A 13,122-nucleotide genomic window follows, 5' to 3' on the forward strand; every position below is an offset into this window, starting at 1 on the left:
AGTAGTGGAGCAACAACAGCAGTCAGAGTAAAGTATTGTAGCAACAACAGCAGGCAGACAAGTAGTGGAGCAACAAGAGCAGGCAGAGTAAAGTAGTGGAGCAACAACAGCAGGCAGACAAGTAGTGGAGCAACAACAGCAGTCAGAGTGAAGTAGTGGAGCATCAACAGCAGGCAGAGTAAAATAGTGAAGCAACAACAGCAGGCAGAGTAAAGTAGTGGTGAAACAACAGCAGGCAGGGTAAAGTTGTGGACAAACAACAGCAGGCAGAGTAAAGTAGTTGTGCAACAACAGCAGGCAGAGTGAAGTTGTGGAGCAACAACAGCAGTCAGAGTGATGTATTGGAGCAACAACAGCAGGCAGAGTAAAGTAGTGGAGCAATAACAGCAGGCAGAGTAAAGTAGTGGAGCAACAATAGCGTCAGAGTAAAGTAGTGGAGCAACAAGAGCGGCCAGCGTAAAGTAATGGAGCAACAAGAGCAGGCAGAGTAAAGTAGTGGAGCAACAACAGCAGGCAGAGTAATGTGTTTGAGCAATACCAGCAGGCAGAGTAAAGTAGTGGAGCAACACCAGCACGCAGAGTAAAGTATTTCTGTGAATGTTCTCATTCATCCAGGTCATGGTTATCCAAAGGAATTGAATAAAGTGCAACTGGACTTGGTATATATCCGTTAAGACGTTTCGCCTCTCATCCAAGAGGCTTCCTCAGTTTGTGCCTTTCTGACTAGACCAGGCTAGTCAGAAAGGCAGAGTAACGTAGTGGAGCAACAATAGCAGGCAGACAAGTAGTGGAGCAACAATAGCAGTCAGAGTAAAGTATTGGAGCAACAACAGCAGGCAGAGTAAAGTAGTGGAGCAACAACAGCAGTCAGAGTAAAGTATGGGAGCAACAACAGCAGGCAGACAAGTAGTGGAGCAACAACAGCAGGCAGAGTAAAGTATATCTGTGAATGTTCTCATTCATCCAGGTCATGGTTATCCAAAGGAATTGAGTCGAGTGCAATTGGACTTGGTATATATCCGTAAAGACGTTTCGCCCCTCCTCCAAGAGGCTTCCTCAGTCTGTGCCTTTCTGACTAGACCAGGCTAGTCAGAAAGGCAGAGTAACGTAGTGGAGCAACAGTAGCAGGCAGACAAGTAGTGGAGCAACAATAGCAGTCAGAGTAAAGTAGTAGAGCAACAACAGCAGTCAGAGTAAAGTAATGGAGCAACAACAGCAGGCAGAGTAAAGTAGTGGAGCAACAACAGCAGGCAGACAAGTAGTGGAGCAACAACAGCAGTCAGAGTAAAGTAATCGAGCAACAACAGCAGGCAGAGTAAAGTAGTGGAGCAACAACAGCAGTCAGAGTAAAGTATTGGAGCAACAACAGCAGGCAGAGTAAAGTAGTGGAGCAACAACAGCAGTCAGAGTAAAGTATTGTAGCAACAACAGCAGGCAGACAAGTAGTGGAGCAACAACAGCAGTCAGAGTAAAGTATTGGAGCATCAACAGCAGGCAGACAAGTAGTGGAGCAACAACAGCAGTCAGAGTGAAGTAGTGGAGCATCAACAGCAGGCAGAGTAAAATAGTGAAGCAACAACAGCAGGCAGAGTAAAGTAGTGGTGAAACAACAGCAGGCAGGGTAAAGTTGTGGACAAACAACAGCAGGCAGAGTAAAGTAGTTTTGCAACAACAGCAGGCAGAGTGAAGTTGTGGAGCAACAACAGCAGTCAGAGTGATGTATTGGAGCAACAACAGCAGGCAGAGTAAAGTAGTGGAGCAATAACAGCAGGCAGAGTAAAGTAGTGGAGCAACAATAGCGGTCAGAGTAAAGTAGTGGAGCAACAAGAGCGGCCAGCGTAAAGTAATGGAGCAACAAGAGCAGGCAGAGTAAAGTAGTGGAGCAACAACAGCAGGCAGACAAGTAGTGGAGCAACAACAGCAGTCAGAGTAAAGTAATCGAGCAACAACAGCAGGCAGAGTAAAGTAGTGGAGCAACAACAGCAGGCAGACAAGAAGTGGAGCAACAACAGCAGGCAGACAAGTAGTGGAGCTACAACAGCAGTCAGAGTAAAGTATTGGAGCAACAACAGCAGGCAGAGTAAAGTAGTGGAGCAACAACAGCAGTCAGAGTAAAGTATTGTAGCAACAACAGCAGGCAGACAAGTAGTGGAGCAACAACAGCAGTCAGAGTAAAGTATTGGAGCATTAACAGCAGGCAGACAAGTAGTGGAGCAACAACAGCAGTCAGAGTGAAGTAGTGGAGCATCAACAGCAGGCAGAGTAAAATAGTGAAGCAACAACAGCAGGCAGAGTAAAGTAGTGGTGAAACAACAGCAGGCAGGGTAAAGTTGTGGACAAACAACAGCAGGCAGAGTAAAGTAGTTGTGCAACAACAGCAGGCAGAGTGAAGTTGTGGAGCAACAACAGCAGTCAGAGTGATGTATTGGAGCAACAACAGCAGGCAGAGTAAAGTAGTGGAGCAATAACAGCAGGCAGAGTAAAGTAGTGGAGCAACAATAGCGTCAGAGTAAAGTAGTGGAGCAACAAGAGCGGCCAGCGTAAAATAGTGGAGCAACAACAGCAGGCAGAGTAAAGTAGTGGAGCAACAACAGCAGGCAGAGTAATGTGTTGGAGCAATACCAGCAGGCAGAGTAAAGTAGTGGAGCAACACCAGCACGCAGAGTAAAGTATTTCTGTGAATGTTCTCATTCATCCAGGTCATGGTTATCCAAAGGAATTGAATAAAGTGCAACTGGACTTGGTATATATCCGTTAAGACGTTTCGCCTCTCATCCAAGAGGCTTCATCAGTTCATGCCTTTCGGACTAGACCAAGCTAGTCAGAAAGGCAGAGTAAAGTAGTGGAGAAACAACAGCAGTCAGAGTAAAGTAGTGGTGCAACAACAGCAGTCAGAGTAAAGTATTGGAGCAACAACAGCAGGCAGACAAGTAGTGGAGCCACAGCAGGCAGAGTGAAGTATTGGAGAATCAACAGCAGGCAGAGTAAAGTAGTGGAGCAACAACAGCAGGCAGACAAGTAGTGGAGCAACAATAGCAGTCAGAGTAAAGTAGTGGAGCAACAACAGCAGTCAGAGTAAAGTAATCGAGCAACAACAGCAGGCAGAGTAAAGTAGTGGAGCAACAACAGCAGGCAGACAAGTAGTGGAGCAACAACCGCAGGCAGAGTAAAGCAGTGGCGAACCAACAGCAGGCAGAGTAAAGTAGTGGAGCAACAACAGCAGTCAGAGTAAAGTAATAGAGCAACAACAGCAGGCAGAGTAAAGTAGTGGAGCAACAACAGCAGTCAGAGTAAAGTATGGGAGCAACAACAGCAGGCAGACAAGTAGTGGAGCAACAACAGCAGGCAGAGTAAAGTATATCTGTGAATGTTCTCATTCATCCAGGTCATGGTTATCCAAAGGAATTGAGTCGATTGCAATTGGACTTGGTATATATCCGTAAAGACGTTTCGCCCCTCCTCCAAGAGGCTTCCTCAGTCTGTGCCTTTCTGACTAGACCAGGCTAGTCAGAAAGGCAGAGTTACGTAGTGGAGCAACAGTAGCAGGCAGACAAGTAGTGGAGCAACAATAGCAGTCAGAGTAAAGTAGTGGAGCAACAACAGCAGTCAGAGTAAAGTAATGGAGCAACAACAGCAGGCAGAGTAAAGTAGTGGAGCAACAACAGCAGGCAGACAAGTAGTGGAGCAACAACAGCAGTCAGAGTAAAGTAATCGATTAACAACAGCAGGCAGAGTAAAGTAGTGGAGCAACAACAGCAGTCAGAGTAAAGTAATAGAGCAACAACAGCAGGCAGAGTAAAGTAGTGGAGCAACAACAGCAGGCAGACAAGAAGTGGAGCAACAACAGCAGGCAGACAAGTAGTGGAGCTACAACAGCAGTCAGAGTAAAGTATTGGAGCAACAACAGCAGGCAGAGTAAAGTAGTGGAGCAACAACAGCAGTCAGAGTAAAGTATTGTAGCAACAACAGCAGGCAGACAAGTAGTGGAGCAACAAGAGCAGGCAGAGTAAAGTAGTGGAGCAACAACAGCAGGCAGACAAGTAGTGGAGCAACAACAGCAGTCAGAGTGAAGTAGTGGAGCATCAACAGCAGGCAGAGTAAAATAGTGAAGCAACAACAGCAGGCAGAGTAAAGTAGTGGTGAAACAACAGCAGGCAGGGTAAAGTTGTGGACAAACAACAGCAGGCAGAGTAAAGTAGTTTTGCAACAACAGCAGGCAGAGTGAAGTTGTGGAGCAACAACAGCAGTCAGAGTGATGTATTGGAGCAACAACAGCAGGCAGAGTAAAGTAGTGGAGCAATAACAGCAGGCAGAGTAAAGTAGTGGAGCAACAATAGCGGTCAGAGTAAAGTAGTGGAGCAACAAGAGCGGCCAGCGTAAAGTAATGGAGCAACAAGAGCAGGCAGAGTAAAGTAGTGGAGCAACAACAGCAGGCAGACAAGTAGTGGAGCAACAACAGCAGTCAGAGTAAAGTAATCGAGCAACAACAGCAGGCAGAGTAAAGTAGTGGAGCAACAACAGCAGGCAGACAAGAAGTGGAGCAACAACAGCAGGCAGACAAGTAGTGGAGCTACAACAGCAGTCAGAGTAAAGTATTGGAGCAACAACAGCAGGCAGAGTAAAGTAGTGGAGCAACAACAGCAGTCAGAGTAAAGTATTGTAGCAACAACAGCAGGCAGACAAGTAGTGGAGCAACAACAGCAGTCAGAGTAAAGTATTGGAGCATTAACAGCAGGCAGACAAGTAGTGGAGCAACAACAGCAGTCAGAGTGAAGTAGTGGAGCATCAACAGCAGGCAGAGTAAAATAGTGAAGCAACAACAGCAGGCAGAGTAAAGTAGTGGTGAAACAACAGCAGGCAGGGTAAAGTTGTGGACAAACAACAGCAGGCAGAGTAAAGTAGTTGTGCAACAACAGCAGGCAGAGTGAAGTTGTGGAGCAACAACAGCAGTCAGAGTGATGTATTGGAGCAACAACAGCAGGCAGAGTAAAGTAGTGGAGCAATAACAGCAGGCAGAGTAAAGTAGTGGAGCAACAATAGCGTCAGAGTAAAGTAGTGGAGCAACAAGAGCGGCCAGCGTAAAATAGTGGAGCAACAACAGCAGGCAGAGTAAAGTAGTGGAGCAACAACAGCAGGCAGAGTAATGTGTTGGAGCAATACCAGCAGGCAGAGTAAAGTAGTGGAGCAACACCAGCACGCAGAGTAAAGTATTTCTGTGAATGTTCTCATTCATCCAGGTCATGGTTATCCAAAGGAATTGAATAAAGTGCAACTGGACTTGGTATATATCCGTTAAGACGTTTCGCCTCTCATCCAAGAGGCTTCATCAGTTCATGCCTTTCGGACTAGACCAAGCTAGTCAGAAAGGCAGAGTAAAGTAGTGGAGAAACAACAGCAGTCAGAGTAAAGTAGTGGTGCAACAACAGCAGTCAGAGTAAAGTATTGGAGCAACAACAGCAGGCAGACAAGTAGTGGAGCCACAGCAGGCAGAGTGAAGTATTGGAGAATCAACAGCAGGCAGAGTAAAGTAGTGGAGCAACAACAGCAGGCAGACAAGTAGTGGAGCAACAATAGCAGTCAGAGTAAAGTAGTGGAGCAACAACAGCAGTCAGAGTAAAGTAATCGAGCAACAACAGCAGGCAGAGTAAAGTAGTGGAGCAACAACAGCAGGCAGACAAGTAGTGGAGCAACAACCGCAGGCAGAGTAAAGCAGTGGCGAACCAACAGCAGGCAGAGTAAAGTAGTGGAGCAACAACAGCAGTCAGAGTAAAGTAATAGAGCAACAACAGCAGGCAGAGTAAAGTAGTGGAGCAACAACAGCAGTCAGAGTAAAGTATGGGAGCAACAACAGCAGGCAGACAAGTAGTGGAGCAACAACAGCAGGCAGAGTAAAGTATATCTGTGAATGTTCTCATTCATCCAGGTCATGGTTATCCAAAGGAATTGAGTCGAGTGCAATTGGACTTGGTATATATCCGTAAAGACGTTTCGCCCCTCCTCCAAGAGGCTTCCTCAGTCTGTGCCTTTCTGACTAGACCAGGCTAGTCAGAAAGGCAGAGTTACGTAGTGGAGCAACAGTAGCAGGCAGACAAGTAGTGGAGCAACAATAGCAGTCAGAGTAAAGTAGTGGAGCAACAACAGCAGTCAGAGTAAAGTAATGGAGCAACAACAGCAGGCAGAGTAAAGTAGTGGAGCAACAACAGCAGGCAGACAAGTAGTGGAGCAACAACAGCAGTCAGAGTAAAGTAATCGATTAACAACAGCAGGCAGAGTAAAGTAGTGGAGCAACAACAGCAGTCAGAGTAAAGTAATAGAGCAACAACAGCAGGCAGAGTAAAGTAGTGGAGCAACAACAGCAGGCAGACAAGAAGTGGAGCAACAACAGCAGGCAGACAAGTAGTGGAGCTACAACAGCAGTCAGAGTAAAGTATTGGAGCAACAACAGCAGGCAGAGTAAAGTAGTGGAGCAACAACAGCAGTCAGAGTAAAGTATTGTAGCAACAACAGCAGGCAGACAAGTAGTGGAGCAACAAGAGCAGGCAGAGTAAAGTAGTGGAGCAACAACAGCAGGCAGACAAGTAGTGGAGCAACAACAGCAGTCAGAGTGAAGTAGTGGAGCATCAACAGCAGGCAGAGTAAAATAGTGAAGCAACAACAGCAGGCAGAGTAAAGTAGTGGTGAAACAACAGCAGGCAGGGTAAAGTTGTGGACAAACAACAGCAGGCAGAGTAAAGTAGTTGTGCAACAACAGCAGGCAGAGTGAAGTTGTGGAGCAACAACAGCAGTCAGAGTGATGTATTGGAGCAACAACAGCAGGCAGAGTAAAGTAGTGGAGCAATAACAGCAGGCAGAGTAAAGTAGTGGAGCAACAATAGCGTCAGAGTAAAGTAGTGGAGCAACAAGAGCGGCCAGCGTAAAGAAATGGAGCAACAAGAGCAGGCAGAGTAAAGTAGTGGAGCAACAACAGCAGGCAGACAAGTAGTGGAGCAACAACAGCAGTCAGAGTAAAGTAATCGAGCAACAACAGCAGGCAGAGTAAAGTAGTGGAGCAAAAACAGCAGTCAGAGTAAAGTAATAGAGCAACAACAGCAGGCAGAGTAAAGTAGTGGAGCAACAACAGCAGGCAGACAAGAAGTGGAGCAACAACAGCAGGCAGACAAGTAGTGGAGCTACAACAGCAGTCAGAGTAAAGTATTGGAGCAACAACAGCAGGCAGAGTAAAGTAGTGGAGCAACAACAGCAGTCAGAGTAAAGTATTGTAGCAACAACAGCAGGCAGACAAGTAGTGGAGCAACAACAGCAGTCAGAGTAAAGTATTGGAGCATCAACAGCAGGCAGACAAGTAGTGGAGCAACAACAGCAGTCAGAGTGAAGTAGTGGAGCATCAACAGCAGGCAGAGTAAAATAGTGAAGCAACAACAGCAGGCAGAGTAAAGTAGTGGTGAAACAACAGCAGGCAGGGTAAAGTTGTGGACAAACAACAGCAGGCAGAGTAAAGTAGTTGTGCAACAACAGCAGGCAGAGTGAAGTTGTGGAGCAACAACAGCAGTCAGAGTGATGTATTGGAGCAACAACAGCAGGCAGAGTAAAGTAGTGGAGCAATAACAGCAGGCAGAGTAAAGTAGTGGAGCAACAATAGCGTCAGAGTAAAGTAGTGGAGCAACAAGAGCGGCCAGCGTAAAATAGTGGAGCAACAACAGCAGGCAGAGTAAAGTAGTGGAGCAACAACAGCAGGCAGAGTAATGTGTTGGAGCAATACCAGCAGGCAGAGTAAAGTAGTGGAGCAACACCAGCACGCAGAGTAAAGTATTTCTGTGAATGTTCTCATTCATCCAGGTCATGGTTATCCAAAGGAATTGAATAAAGTGCAACTGGACTTGGTATATATCCGTTAAGACGTTTCGCCTCTCATCCAAGAGGCTTCATCAGTTCATGCCTTTCGGACTAGACCAAGCTAGTCAGAAAGGCAGAGTAAAGTAGTGGAGAAACAACAGCAGTCAGAGTAAAGTAGTGGTGCAACAACAGCAGTCAGAGTAAAGTATTGGAGCAACAACAGCAGGCAGACAAGTAGTGGAGCCACAGCAGGCAGAGTGAAGTATTGGAGAATCAACAGCAGGCAGAGTAAAGTAGTGGAGCAACAACAGCAGGCAGACAAGTAGTGGAGCAACAATAGCAGTCAGAGTAAAGTAGTGGAGCAACAACAGCAGTCAGAGTAAAGTAATCGAGCAACAACAGCAGGCAGAGTAAAGTAGTGGAGCAACAACAGCAGGCAGACAAGTAGTGGAGCAACAACTGCAGGCAGAGTAAAGCAGTGGCGAACCAACAGCAGGCAGAGTAAAGTAGTGGAGCAACAACAGCAGTCAGAGTAAAGTAATAGAGCAACAACAGCAGGCAGAGTAAAGTAGTGGAGCAACAACAGCAGTCAGAGTAAAGTATGGGAGCAACAACAGCAGGCAGACAAGTAGTGGAGCAACAACAGCAGGCAGAGTAAAGTATATCTGTGAATGTTCTCATTCATCCAGGTCATGGTTATCCAAAGGAATTGAGTCGAGTGCAATTGGACTTGGTATATATCCGTAAAGACGTTTCGCCCCTCCTCCAAGAGGCTTCCTCAGTCTGTGCCTTTCTGACTAGACCAGGCTAGTCAGAAAGGTAGAGTAACGTAGTGGAGCAACAGTAGCAGGCAGACAAGTAGTGGAGCAACAATAGCAGTCAGAGTAAAGTAGTGGAGCAACAACAGCAGTCAGAGTAAAGTAATGGAGCAACAACAGCAGGCAGAGTAAAGTAGTGGAGCAACAACAGCAGGCAGACAAGTAGTGGAGCAACAACAGCAGTCAGAGTAAAGTAATCGAGCAACAACAGCAGGCAGAGTAAAGTAGTGGAGCAACAACAGCAGTCAGAGTAAAGTAATAGAGCAACAACAGCAGGCAGAGTAAAGTAGTGGAGCAACAACAGCAGGCAGACAAGAAGTGGAGCAACAACAGCAGGCAGACAAGTAGTGGAGCAACAACAGCAGTCAGAGTAAAGTATTGGAGCAACAACAGCAGGCAGAGTAAAGTAGTGGAGCAACAACAGCAGTCAGAGTAAAGTATTGTAGCAACAACAGCAGGCAGACAAGTAGTGGAGCAACAACAGCAGTCAGAGTAAAGTATTGGAGCATCAACAGCAGGCAGACAAGTAGTGGAGCAACAACAGCAGTCAGAGTAAAGTATATCTGTGAATGTTCTCATTCATCCAGGTCATGGTTATCCAAAGGAATTGAGTCGAGTGCAATTGGACTTGGTATATATCCGTAAAGACGTTTCGCCCCTCCTCCAAGAGGCTTCCTCAGTCTGTGCCTTTCTGACTAGACCAGGCTAGTCAGAAAGGCAGAGTAACGTAGTGGAGCAACAGTAGCAGGCAGACAAGTAGTGGAGCAACAATAGCAGTCAGAGTAAAGTAGTGGAGCAACAACAGCAGTCAGAGTAAAGTAATGGAGCAACAACAGCAGGCAGAGTAAAGTAGTGGAGCAACAACAGCAGGCAGACAAGTAGTGGAGCAACAACAGCAGTCAGAGTAAAGTAATCGAGCAACAACAGCAGGCAGAGTAAAGTAGTGGAGCAACAACAGCAGTCAGAGTAAAGTAATAGAGCAACAACAGCAGGCAGAGTAAAGTAGTGGAGCAACAACAGCAGGCAGACAAGAAGTGGAGCAACAACAGCAGGCAGACAAGTAGTGGAGCAACAACAGCAGTCAGAGTAAAGTATTGGAGCAACAACAGCAGGCAGAGTAAAGTAGTGGAGCAACAACAGCAGTCAGAGTAAAGTATTGTAGCAACAACAGCAGGCAGACAAGTAGTGGAGCAACAACAGCAGTCAGAGTAAAGTATTGGAGCATCAACAGCAGGCAGACAAGTAGTGGAGCAACAACAGCAGTCAGAGTGAAGTAGTGGAGCATCAACAGCAGGCAGAGTAAAATAGTGAAGCAACAACAGCAGGCAGAGTAAAGTAGTGGAGCAACAACAGCAGGCAGACAAGAAGTGGAGCAACAACAGCAGGCAGACAAGTAGTGGAGCAACAACAGCAGTCAGAGTAAAGTATTGGAGCAACAACAGCAGGCAGAGTAAAGTAGTGGAGCAACAACAGCAGTCAGAGTAAAGTATTGTAGCAACAACAGCAGGCAGACAAGTAGTGGAGCAACAACAGCAGTCAGAGTAAAGTATTGGAGCATCAACAGCAGGCAGACAAGTAGTGGAGCAACAACAGCAGTCAGAGTGAAGTAGTGGAGCATCAACAGCAGGCAGAGTAAAATAGTGAAGCAACAACAGCAGGCAGAGTAAAGTAGTGGTGAAACAACAGCAGGCAGGGTAAAGTTGTGGACAAACAACAGCAGGCAGAGTAAAGTAGTTGTGCAACAACAGCAGGCAGAGTGAAGTTGTGGAGCAACAACAGCAGTCAGAGTGATGTATTGGAGCAACAACAGCAGGCAGAGTAAAGTAGTGGAGCAATAACAGCAGGCAGAGTAAAGTAGTGGAGCAACAATAGCGTCAGAGTAAAGTAGTGGAGCAACAAGAGCGGCCAGCGTAAAATAGTGGAGCAACAACAGCAGGCAGAGTAAAGTAGTGGAGCAACAACAGCAGGCAGAGTAATGTGTTGGAGCAATACCAGCAGGCAGAGTAAAGTAGTGGAGCAACACCAGCACGCAGAGTAAAGTATTTCTGTGAATGTTCTCATTCATCCAGGTCATGGTTATCCAAAGGAATTGAATAAAGTGCAACTGGACTTGGTATATATCCGTTAAGACGTTTCGCCTCTCATCCAAGAGGCTTCATCAGTTCATGCCTTTCGGACTAGACCAAGCTAGTCAGAAAGGCAGAGTAAAGTAGTGGAGAAACAACAGCAGTCAGAGTAAAGTAGTGGTGCAACAACAGCAGTCAGAGTAAAGTATTGGAGCAACAACAGCAGGCAGACAAGTAGTGGAGCCACAGCAGGCAGAGTGAAGTATTGGAGAATCAACAGCAGGCAGAGTAAAGTAGTGGAGCAACAACAGCAGGCAGACAAGTAGTGGAGCAACAATAGCAGTCAGAGTAAAGTAGTGGAGCAACAACAGCAGTCAGAGTAAAGTAATCGAGCAACAACAGCAGGCAGAGTAAAGTAGTGGAGCAACAACAGCAGGCAGACAAGTAGTGGAGCAACAACCGCAGGCAGAGTAAAGCAGTGGCGAACCAAGAGCAGGCAGAGTAAAGTAGTGGAGCAACAACAGCAGTCAGAGTAAAGTAATAGAGCAACAACAGCAGGCAGAGTAAAGTAGTGGAGCAACAACAGCAGGCAGACAAGAAGTGGAGCAACAACAGCAGGCAGACAAGTAGTGGAGCAACAACAGCAGTCAGAGTAAAGTATTGGAGCAACAACAGCAGGCAGAGTAAAGTAGTGGAGCAACAACAGCAGTCAGAGTAAAGTATGGGAGCAACAACAGCAGGCAGACAAGTAGTGGAGCAACAACAGCAGGCAGAGTAAAGTATATCTGTGAATGTTCTCATTCATCCAGGTCATGGTTATCCAAAGGAATTGAGTCGAGTGCAATTGGACTTGGTATATATCCGTAAAGACGTTTCGCCCCTCATCCAAGAGGCTTCCTCAGTCTGTGCCTTTCTGACTAGACCAGGCTAGTCAGAAAGGCAGAGTAACGTAGTGGAGCAACAGTAGCAGGCAGACAAGTAGTGGAGGAACAATAGCAGTCAGAGTAAAGTAGTGGAGCAACAACAGCAGTCAGAGTAAAGTAATGGAGCAACAACATCAGGCAGAGTAAAGTAGTGGAGCAACAACAGCAGGCAGACAAGTAGTGGAGCAACAACAGCAGTCAGTGTAAAGCAGTGGCGCAACAACAGCAGGCCGAGTAAAGTAGTGGAGCAACAACAGCAGTCAGAGTAAAGTATTGGAGCAACAACAGCAGGCAGAGTAAAGTAGTGGAGCAACAACAGCAGTCAGAGTAAAGTGTGGGAGCAACAACAGCAGGCAGACAAGTAGTGGAGCAACAACAGCAGGCAGAGTAAAGTATATCTGTGAATGTTCTCATTCATCCAGGTCATGGTTATCCAAAGGAATTGAGTCGAGTGCAATTGGACTTGGTATATATCCGTAAAGACGTTTCGCCCCTCATCCAAGAGGCTTCCTCAGTCTGTGCCTTTCTGACTAGACCAGGCTAGTCAGAAAGGCAGAGTAACGTAGTGGAGCAACAGTAGCAGGCAGACAAGTAGTGGAGCAACAATAGCAGTCAGAGTAAAGTAGTGGAGCAACAACAGCAGTCAGAGTAAAGTAATGGAGCAAGAACAGCAGGCAGAGTAAAGTAGTGGAAAAACAACAGCAGGCAGACAAGAAGTGGAGCAACAACAGCAGGCAGACAAGTAGTGGAGCAACAACAGCAGTCAGAGTAAAGTATTGGAGTAACAACAGCAGGCAGAGTAAAGTAGTGGAGCAACAACAGCAGTCAGAGATAAGTAGTGGAGCAACAACAGATGTCAGAGTAAAGTAGTGGAGCAAAAACAGCAGGTGGAATAAAGTAGTGGAGCAACAACAGATGTCAGAATAAAGTAGTGGAGCAACAACAGCAAGCTGAGTAAAGTAGTAGAGCAACAACAGCAGTCAGAGATAAGTAGCGGAGCAACAACAGCAGGCAGAGTAAAGTAGTGGAGCAACAACAGCAGGCAGAGTAATGTGTTGGAGCAACACCAGCAGGCAGAGTAAAGTAGTGGAGCAACACCAGCACGCAGAGTAAAGTATGTCTGTGAATGTTCTCATTCATCCAGGTCATGGTTATCCAAAGGAATTGAATAAAGTGCAACTGGACTTGGTATATATCCGTTAAGACGTTTCGCCTCTCATCCAAGAGGCTTCATCAGTTCATGCCTTTCTGACTAGACCAAGCGAGTCAGAAAGGCAGAGTAAAGTATCGGAGAAACAACAGCAGTCAGATTAAAGTAGTGGTGCAACAACAGCAGTCAGAGTAAAGTATTGGAGCAACAACAGCAGGCAGACAAGTAGTGGAGCAACAGCAGGCAGAGTGAAGTATTGGAGAATCAACAGCAGGCAGAGTAAAATAGTGGAGCGACGACAGCAGGCAGAGTAAAGTAGTGGAGCAAAAACA

This window comes from Lampris incognitus, chromosome 3, assembly GCF_029633865.1.
Source record: "Lampris incognitus isolate fLamInc1 chromosome 3, fLamInc1.hap2, whole genome shotgun sequence".
Lineage (NCBI taxonomy): Eukaryota > Metazoa > Chordata > Actinopteri > Lampriformes > Lampridae > Lampris > Lampris incognitus.